Source organism: Carassius gibelio, chromosome A10 (genome assembly GCF_023724105.1).
Source record: "Carassius gibelio isolate Cgi1373 ecotype wild population from Czech Republic chromosome A10, carGib1.2-hapl.c, whole genome shotgun sequence".
Lineage (NCBI taxonomy): Eukaryota > Metazoa > Chordata > Actinopteri > Cypriniformes > Cyprinidae > Carassius > Carassius gibelio.
In genome coordinates this window covers 25,070,641-25,077,258 of record NC_068380.1, presented here as the reverse complement: position 1 = coordinate 25,077,258, position 6,618 = coordinate 25,070,641, and the positions used below count along the sequence as shown (strand labels likewise).

General features: G+C 37.4%; 1 long non-coding RNA gene across 1 annotated transcript; it reads right to left on the bottom strand.

Annotated features, from left to right (window-relative positions):
- Positions 1 to 2,962: 2,962 nt before the first annotated feature.
- Positions 2,963 to 5,946, bottom strand: LOC128021681 (uncharacterized). The gene is made up of 2 exons (XR_008185635.1): positions 5,777 to 5,946; positions 2,963 to 4,640 (listed from the first exon to the last, which is right to left on the bottom strand). It is a non-coding gene; the product is annotated as an uncharacterized LOC128021681 (long non-coding RNA).
- Positions 5,947 to 6,618: the final 672 nt, after the last annotated feature.

Below are 6,618 nucleotides of genomic sequence, written 5' to 3'. Positions count from 1 at the left end.
AAAGTTAGAGTAGACATCAGCTGCTTTGCACTCAAGGAGGCAATGAGTTGAAAAGGTGGCTACAGAGGAGGATGAAAAATTGTGTCCAATTTTTCAATTTTATTCAGCATTTACAGTTACAAGTTTGGACCAGAGGCATATATCTGCAAAATAAGAAATACTAATTAATTAAATAAAAAACTATAAGAAATAGAACATAGGTGAAGCTTTGGTTGCTCTTCATTTCCTCAGTACTACTACCCCAAAGAGAAGCACTTATGAACATAGGACCAATCAATGCTCCCATTTGAAGTAATCTTAATGGGATGGATACTGTGATTATCTGATCATTGCCTTTAGAACTCAGTTTGGCGTCCCAGAAAATGAATTATGTCCTGAAGCACTCGTCACTTGAAACTACCCCAACAAATAGCACTTACCTATTACAACAGACAAGTCAGTGCCATTATGAGGGTACCGATAGTGACAAATCAAAATATTTTCCATTTCGAAGACTACAAGTCTGTGGAATCAGATGAGGACATTTCCAGCCAGAGATGCCAGGAGCATGCTGCCTGCAGTCAAGGTGAGCTGATCTGAGCAGTTTTGTTAACAGCACCCATTATAAATATGTCTATGGCTCTTTGGCTTTGCTGTGGTCGTTGGTACTTGGGCAGTTTTGAAAGGCCATTAATCTTTGATTTCCCTGTTAATATCTTTGGAATGCCTCAGCATTCTTGAGCATGGGTGGACTTTTCACACATTTAAAGCATTTCATGCAAATTCAACTATTATAATGTTTTCTGAAAGAAGAACATTATGACAGTCCTTGTTAAAGCATAGAAACACACCATGCACAAAATCAATGATTACCATGCCAAAACTTTGAAAAAAAACAGCACCTTCTAGCGTTTAAATTTGGATTCTGCTGTAATCAAGTCAATAGACAAACCCACTGATGAACAAACACCAGCAAGTCAGTCCCAAAGTAAAGCACTTATTCTTACATGGAATAACAGATGCTTCTTTTTGTAGTTATCGAGGGAGTCTCCTTCAAATGAAACTAAATACAGACCAGTTGGACACTGGGAAGTCAGTCAGCAAACATTTACCCCAACTTGATAGCACTTTCTGCTTTGGTTGAAAAGAAAGATGCTAAAGTTAGAGTAGACATCATCTGCTTTTCACTCAAGGAGGCAAGGATTTGAAAAGTTGGCCACAGAGGAGGATGCATAATTGTGTCCAATTTTTTTCAATTTTATTCAGCATTTACAGTTACAAGTTTGGACCAGAGGCATATATCTGCAAAATAAGAAATACTAATTAAATAAATAAAAAACTATACGAAATAGAACATAGGTGAAGCTTTGGTTGCTCTTCATTTCCTCAGTACTACTACCCCAAAGAGAAGCACTTATGAACATAGGACCAATCAATGCTCCCATTTGAAGTAATCTTAATGGGATGGATACTGTTAATATCTGATCATTGCCTTTAGAACTCAGTTTGGCGTCCCAGAAAATGAATTATGTCCTGAAGCACTCGTCACTTGAAACTACCCCAACAAATAGCACTTACCTATTACAACAGACAAGTCAGTGCCATTATGAGGGTACCGATAGTGACAAATCAAAATATTTTCCATTTCGAAGACTACAAGTCTGTGGAATCAGATGAGGACATTTCCAGCCAGAGATACCAGGAGCATGCTGCCTGCAGTCAAGGTGAGCTGATCTGAGCAGTTTTGTTAACAGCACCCATCATAAATATGTCTATGGCTCTTTGGCTTTGCTGTGGTCATTGGTACTTGGGTAGTTTTGAAAGGCCATTAATCTTTGATTTCCCTGTTAATATCTTTGGAATGCCTCAGCATTCTTGAGCATGGGTGGACTTTTCACACATTTAAAGCATTTCATGCAAATTCAACTATTATAATGTTTTCTGAAAGAAGAACATTATGACAGTCCTTGTTAAAGCATAGAAACACACCATGCACAAAATCAATGATTACCATGCCAAAACTTTGGAAAAAACAGCACCTTCTAGCGTTTAAATTTGGATTATGTTGTAATCAAGGCAAGGGGCAAACCCACTGATGAACAAACACCAGCAAGGCAGTCCCAAAGTAAAGCACTTATTCTTACATGGAATGACAGATGCTTCTCTTTGTAGTCATCGAGGGAGTCTCCTTCAAATGAAACTAAATGCAGACCAGTTGGACACTGGGAAGTCAGTCAGCAAACATTTACCCCAACTTGATAGCACGTTCTGCTTTGGTTGAAAAGAAAGATGCTAAAGTTAGAGTAGACATCAGCTGCTTTGCACTCAAGGAGGCAAGGAGTTGAAAAGGTGGCTACAGAGGAGGATGAAAAATTGTGTCCACATTTTTCAATTTTATTCAGCATTTACAGTTACAAGTTTGGACCAGAGGCATATATCTGCAAAATAAGAAATACTAATTAATTAAATAAAAAACTATAAGAAATAGAACATAGGTGAAGCTTTGGTTGCTCTTCATTTCCTCATTACTACTACCCCAAAGAGAAGCACTTATGAACATAGGACCAATCAATGCTCCCATTTGAAGTAATCTCAATGGGATGGATACTGTGAATATCTGATCATTGCATTTAGAACTCAGTTTGGCGTCCCAGAAAATAAATTATCTCATGAAGCACTGGTCACTTGAAACTACCCGAACAAATAGCACTTACCTATTACAACAGACAAGTCAGTGCCATTATGAGGGTACCGATAGTGACAAATCAAAATATTTTTCCATTTAAACATCACTGTCTTACTTCATCTGGACAAACTGTGCATCAATGGAAAGTTTAAAGACTCAAGCTTCGATATTTGACCAATATTTTGATAAAACATTGTTGCAGTGACAGATATTTAGTGATTTATGTCAGGAGTGCAAAATAATAAATCCGTATTATGCCACATTTTGAATAGAAATTCATAACTCACTCATATTCAGTCACGTCAAGAGCGGTTTATTTGTGTTCACATAGACTCACTGAACAGCGTCAATAAGGATTTACAGACCAAAGATGCATATCTGCGGAGATATATGGATATATTTACTGATGTTTACTTCATATTTCTTCAGACAGAATCGTCATTTCTATTCATTTTCCACGGATTTACGCGATCAGATGATAAACAGCCTCTCCCAGCGATCTGTGTGTGCGTGCAGTAGTCACAGCTCGTGCGGTGTGTGACTCAGACTCTGATTGGGTCTTTCAAACGTCAATCTTAGAGTTTCATATCTGGACACCGCCCCATCGTGTCACATGCTTCCTGCACACTTCCTGGTAGTTATCTGGCCAAAACAACACTGAAACACCTCTGTACACACAAAATATCCGAATAATAAACCCGCGATTACGATAGTAAAGCTTGGTATGAGAATTTCTTGAGATCTGGGGCGTTTTTATAAAAAAAATCGAAAATGTACATCGGAAATGCTAACTTGTGCAGCGATGAAAAAGGCTACAAAAAACATATTTTTACAACAGTAAACGACCAAATTCCACCCCTGATCGCTAAAGGAAGTTATTATAAACACTCGATCGGGGTTTAAAGTGAGTTTTGAGTAAAAGTGTACTAATAATTTCATAAATTGTCAGATGTAGCTTGATGCTAACGTTAGCACCAATGCTACTAATAGCAGGTGCTTTTCTTCTTCATAATGCATTTTTGTCTCAATAATTCACGTAAGGTCGTAAGAAAATGTTTTGTTGTATTTTTATAGTAAGACTTTTGATAAATAAGGGCTAAATGCAAAGAGAGACTGAAGTGAGATCGCTGCTTTGTTGCTTTGTAAAGCCTGAAAAACCACAATCAAGGCTAATAAAGGTGGAATAAAAACAAAAGAATAATGATAAAAGAATAATGCGGATAATGTGTCATACTTGGCGGAGGTGTGAAAGAACCGTTTGGTGAGAACAATACAATCATGAAACGGGCAGTTTTCACAGCCAAACACACATATAAAACACACATCAGTGTTTACATGTGAGATCTTACAGAGATGACAAGGGCCATAAATCAATCTGATTAGCCTTCTCTAAAAACACACATGACATGGCCTTAGAAAATATTTCATAAAATTCACAGTTTTACAGATTCGATTATGAAATTTTTTATGAAGTCTTGGAAGACTTGTGGCCTTAGCTACACTGTGTTTTCAAACTCATTTCCTACATCAACATTTTTTTAAATACATTTAAAACATATGTTTTTAATATTTTTATTTTTGTTTTTATGTTTGAGCTTATATATCTCTATTATCATAACAGTCTGAGTGATTCTGATTCCTGAACAGTAAACTTTAAAGTGTCAGCTTTGTGAACAAAGGTTGATTATGTATCTGGTCAGAAAGAATCATGAGCAGAAACCTTTTTATTTTGGGTATGTAATTTCGGTCTCCATGCCAAAAAAGGGGGGTTACTAGTAAGGGGTTAATATCTTTGGAATGCCTCAGCATTCTTGAGCATGGGTGGACTTTTCACACATTTAAAGCATTTCATGCAAATTCAACTATTATAATGTTTTCTGAAAGAAGAACATTATGACAGTCCTTGTTAAAGCATAGAAACACACCATGCACAAAATCAATGATTACCATGCCAAAACTTTGAAAAAAACAGCACCTTCTAGTGTTTAAATTTGGATTCTGTTGTAATCAAAGCAAGGGGCAAACCCACTGATGAACAAACACCAGCAAGGCAGTCCCAAAGTAAAGCACTTATTCTTACATGGAATGACAGATGCTTCTCTTTGTAGTCATCGAGGGAGTCTCCTTCAAATGAAACTAAATGCAGACCAGTTGGACACTGGGAAGTCAGTCAGCAAACATTTACCCCAACTTGATAGCACTTTCTGCTTTGGTTGAAAAGAAAGATGCTAAAGTTAGAGTAGACATCAGCTGCTTTGCACTCAAGGAGGCAAGGAGTTGAAAAGGTGGCTACAGAGGAGGATGAAAAATTGTGTCCACATTTTTCAATTTTATTCAGCATTTACAGTTACAAGTTTGGACCAGAGGCATATATCTGCAAAATAAGAAATACTAATTAAATAAATAAAAAACTATACGAAATAGAACATGGGTAAAGCTTTGGTTGCTCTTCATTTCCTCAGTACTACTACCCCAAAGAGAAGCACTTATGAACATAGGACCAATCAATGCTCCCATTTGAAGTAATCTTAATGGGATGGATACTGTGAATATCTGATCATTGCCTTTAGAACTCAGTTTGGCGTCCCAGAAAATTAATTATGTCCTGAAGCAATCGTCACTTGAAACTACCCCAACAAATAGCACTTACCTATTACAACAGACAAGTCAGTGCTATTATGAGGGTACCGATAGTGACAAATCAAAATATTTTGCATTTCGAAGACTACAAGTCTGTGGAATCAGATGAGGACATTTCCAGCCAGAGATGCCAGGAGCATGCTGCCTGCAGTCAAGGTGAGCTGATCTGAGCAGTTTTGTTAACAGCACCCATTATAAATATGTCTATGGCTCTTTGGCTTTGCTGTGGTCGTTGGTACTTGGGTAGTTTTGAAAGGCCATTAATCTTTGATTTCCCTGTTAATATCTTTGGAATGCCTCAGCATTCTTGAGCATGGGTGGACTTTTCACACATTTAAAGCATTTCATGCAAATTCAACTATTATAATGTTTTCTGAAAGAAGAACATTATGACAGTCCTTGTTAAAGCATAGAAACACACCATGCACAAAATCAATGATTACCATGCCAAAACTTTGGAAAAAACAGCACCTTCTAGCGTTTAAATTTGGATTCTGTTGTAATCAAGGCAAGGGGCAAACCCACTGATGAACAAACACCAGCAAGGCAGTCCCAAAGTAAAGCACTTATTCTTACATGGAATGACAGATGCTTCTCTTTGTAGTCATCGAGGGAGTCTCCTTCAAATGAAACTAAATGCAGACCAGTTGGACACTGGGAAGTCAGTCAGCAAACATTTACCCCAACTTGATAGCACGTTCTGCTTTGGTTGAAAAGAAAGATGCTAAAGTTAGAGTAGACATCAGCTGCTTTGCACTCAAGGAGGCAAGGAGTTGAAAAGGTGGCTACAGAGGAGGATGAAAAATTGTGTCCACATTTTTCAATTTTATTCAGCATTTACAGTTACAAGTTTGGACCAGAGGCATATATCTGCAAAATAAGAAATACTAATTAATTAAATAAAAAACTATAAGAAATAGAACATAGGTGAAGCTTTGGTTGCTCTTCATTTCCTCATTACTACTACCCCAAAGAGAAGCACTTATGAACATAGGACCAATCAATGCTCCCATTTGAAGTAATCTCAATGGGATGGATACTGTGAATATCTGATCATTGCATTTAGAACTCAGTTTGGCGTCCCAGAAAATAAATTATCTCATGAAGCACTGGTCACTTGAAACTACCCGAACAAATAGCACTTACCTATTACAACAGACAAGTCAGTGCCATTATGAGGGTACCGATAGTGACAAATCAAAATATTTTCCATTTCGAAGACTACAATTCTGTGGAATCAGATGAGGACATTTCCAGCCAGAGATACCAGGAGCATGCTGCCTGCAGTCAAGGTGAGCTGATCTGAGCAGTTT